Here is a 3,944-nt window from a genome sequence, read left to right as displayed (position 1 = left end):
TTAAAATGGTTTGGAAAACATTTCCTACAAATTTTAAGTGAGGTCATTTCCTATAAAATTTAAGTGAGATCTACTTTGGCAATCATTTTGTATTGCAAGGAAAATCTAGGCCAAATATGAAATTTACAAGTAGGCTAATGAACCTTCCTTACATTATACCTATCTTTATGTGGTTTATTTTCTTGTTTCTTGATAATATTTGTTGTCAACTTTTGTGAGATGCAAGTATAATTTTCTAGTGGTAGGTAGAAGGTATTGTAATACCCCTAAATTGGCACATTGTCATTCTAAATCAATTCTAGTTTATTGATATTACCTAAAGTCCTATTGTACTAAGCAATCCTAATTCTAATAATCACTACTTGACCTAAGTGTCAAATGCAAAAAATCACTAATCTGCATTAATCATGAACTTCATTTAATTCCTAAGTATTGACTTGAATTAACTACATTAAACCTATTAAATAAAAAAATGGTGAATCATAGCTTCCAAGAAAAAAAGGCAGAGTAGGCTTTCAACAAACAAAACAACAATCTCAGACCATGGCAGGGTGCAGGCAGAAACCATTGGATAAAACCAAATAAGTACAAAAAATCAAGGCTCTCGAATAAGCAATGGAGGAATAATAACTTCAGAATCCAAACAAAGAATAGCTTCTTAATTTTGGAGAGGCTACAGGATCCTGAAGAACAACTTTGGCAAATATCTTTCGGCAATGACCAAGTCAAACCCTACTTCATAAGTCCAGATTCCTCAAGGAATTAGCGAGCTCAGGATATCTTCACTATTGAGAAATTGGACAACCAATTTAAGGTCTTTAACCTAACAAACTATGCTGAACCATCTAAATTTCAAACCCCATTCTTAGTAGAAAGATTAGAACTGGTAGCAACTCTCGTGCCTCTGCACTCCAATAGGGATAAACCATTTGAATCTCCTATGAAATCAATTAGGAGCTCTTATGTTCCCCCCCACTATTTGTCTATGGCCAAGATTGCCAAATTCGCACTTAACCCTAACGGTGCCCTAGATCCACAAGAGAGCCCTAAAATTGCTAAGTTACCCATCCACATCTTCGACATGGAAATTGAAGAATTATGGGATGAATGCCAAAAAGTTGAAGTTTTTGTGATATGGAATGGCCTAAAGGAAGACATTGCTCTGCTTGTTTATTGGTTGGAAGATAACTGCGAAGAACAGGTAAGTATTGATAGAAGTTGTAATCTTTCCTTGGTGCCTTTATAAACCAAGGTTAGACCTTCTTTCTTTATTGTTATAATATATTAAGATATAAGCCAAGGTATCCTAATATATTTCTTTTTTGTCCTTTTTCCACTACACCTTATTTTGTCATCTAGTGGAATATGTGAGGACAAATATTTATTATAATTTGTAATTTAGATTATTCCTCCTTAAGAGGAATCTCACACTTGGCCTTACACACTTATGAATGCTGGCATTCATATACATGGGAGTTACATTCTAACTCCTCTCTCTCATCTCTATTTAAGAGATGACCCTCCTCTCTCATTTTCAATGAGGGTTTCTTCCTCTTCTCAATTATTGTATGAGCGATTGCTCTCTTGCTCTCTCTCTTTTCCTTCTTAGGCTTTTCATGCCTCATTCATAATGTCACAAGGGGTTTTCTTTGCTTTTCCCTTTCCAAATATCTCATCTCATGGTGTTGGATCTTGAAGCTTTCTCTCTCCTAGCTTAAGGTAATATCTTTTCATGCATTTATTCACTTAGATTCTTTCCTGGTATTGCTTATTTACATATTTCCTTTTCCATTTCTAACATGGTATCAGAGCAATTTAATCTTTGTTTTGAGTGTTTTTATGAAGGTATGATTCGAAGGAGACTCTTGAGAGAGATTTCACTAATTTCTTCTTTAATCTTCTTACGATGGAAGAAATTGAATTTTTTTTTGAGTTTGGCTGGTTTACTGCCAAACCTGATTAACTGTTGTTTGCTCTAATTTATGCAGGTTACTTCTTATTTTCTATTATTTTTCATCTAACCCCCTTTGGAAGGCTTTCCGCCAAAGGGTTTTCCTATCTTGATATCAATGTTTGTTAAAAATTGTGATTAATTTTCCATTTTTAAAAAAAAAAAATTCTTAAGAATGATTCAGTCGTATCGGACAACCTCTTTGATGGTATATTGAAGATTTTTCGTGCTGTCTTGTTATTCAAGTTGGTTGCTATTTGCCGAAGTTCTTTGGTTGCCATTTTTTGGTGTTCTCCATTCTGGTTTCACCCTTGCCGCAGCCCTGCTACGTCCTTCCCTGAAAACATCTCTAAAGATTGTGGGTCTGTATAAATCTTTTCTGGAACCTCAGTTCCAGACTGTATAAATCTAACATTTGATCCAATTTTAGTGCTCTATCATTCATTTGATTGAATTTCAATACATAAAAGGCTCATTCGGAGACCCCCATTTGGGATCTTCATCTAGTGCATTCGTGTTTTCGAATCTTTGACCCGTGAAGCTCCTCCTGATCTGTAATTTGTAAGTGTATGGTAGTTAGCCTGTAGTCATATGAGGTACCTGACCTTTGCTTGGGTAAGCTGGCGCTCTCCTGGCTTCCAATCACTGCAATGGTTGGCGATGCTCTCAAGGCTCTGAAGCAACAATCTTCCCATGACACTGAATTGGGTGTCTGGAATTGCAACCATAACACTAACAACACAGGCACCTCATCTGCCAGGATTTGTCCAAAGACCAATGAGTCTAGGTGCCTCTCACCGCCGGAGACCCCCCCTCACCCGCTCATTTTTTGATCCTTGAACCCCTGATCTCCCCCAGGTCGATGTCGGAGTGAGCAGCTTGCCATTGCTATCTATCTCGTAGCGCATGATGATGTCCAGGACTGAAGAGGAAGTGGGAGTAGTGGTGGATTCTCTTTGAATTCTATCGTGATTCTCCCTTATCTCTTTTTCATATTCCACCCTGAGTTCTACAATATTAGAAAGGCTAATCATGATCTCAATCTCTTATTTCACACTCTAAGAGCCGCCATGCCAGAGTTTATTTTGACTCTTATCTTTGTCTTTGTTGGAGAAGGCATTGTCATGGCTTTCCGTAATATTACTGAAGGTGCAGATTCAACACCGGCTAGTCTGGTTGCAATTGCGCTGGCTCACGACATAGCTCTGTTTGTTGCCGTTGCGATCGCGGCCAATATTTCTGGCGGCCATGTCAACCCTGCTATAACCTTTGGTGCTCTTTTTGGAGGAAATATAACCCTGCTCAGAGCTATTTTGTACTGGATTGCACAGCTTCTTGGAGCTATCGTTGCTTGCTTGCTGCTTCACTTCACAACAGGCGGCCTGCGTACAGGAGCGTTTAGACTGTCTCATGGCATAAGCAAAGGGAATGCTATTTTCTTCAAGATTGTAATGACATTTGGCCCAGTTTACACAGTTTATGCGACGGCCATTGATCCTAAAAGAGGTGAATTAAGAAAAAAAAATTAGTAAAACAACCACAAATATAAACAAATACACAGACTACATAATATCTATTAGATCATTGTAGTCTGGCATTACAAATAGAGTTTATTCTGTGCATCTCAGAAAGCCTGTCGTCTATATCTATGGCCTCCTCGCTTGCTATGTTGTGCATATCCCTTACACCTATTTACATCGGGCAGGATTACATTTAAATCGTCTGCTTTGAATTTTTTTTATCTCTTCTAATTTGTCTTTGATTGCCGTGTATTTACTGGCTTATTTCACTATATGATTTGGCTTCTGCTTTGCATTAGAAGAGTTCTAATTTTGTTATTTCAAGTTTGTTGTTGACAAGTGTTTTCATTTATCATGCTTTGGAGGACATTATTCTCTGCACATCACCTACAGTTGTCGTATAACGTCTGCCACATCTCTGTCTAGAATATTACTTTTGATTCCTTGTCAGAGGCACTATTTTTGGTTCTGCT

At 37.6% G+C, this 3,944-nt stretch overlaps 1 pseudogene; it reads left to right on the top strand.

Annotated features, from left to right (window-relative positions):
• The first annotated feature begins 2,813 nt into the window (after positions 1–2,813).
• LOC149556922 (aquaporin TIP1-2 pseudogene) lies at positions 2,814–3,480 on the top strand (annotated as a pseudogene).
• Positions 3,481–3,944: the final 464 nt, after the last annotated feature.

The sequence above is a fragment of the Cupressus sempervirens genome, chromosome 5 (assembly GCF_028749045.1).
Source record: "Cupressus sempervirens isolate cs-2001-9-10 chromosome 5, ASM2874904v1, whole genome shotgun sequence".
NCBI classification, from domain to species: domain Eukaryota; kingdom Viridiplantae; phylum Streptophyta; class Pinopsida; order Cupressales; family Cupressaceae; genus Cupressus; species Cupressus sempervirens.
Note: the sequence above shows the minus strand (reverse complement) of the source record. Positions and strands in the feature narration are given on the sequence as shown.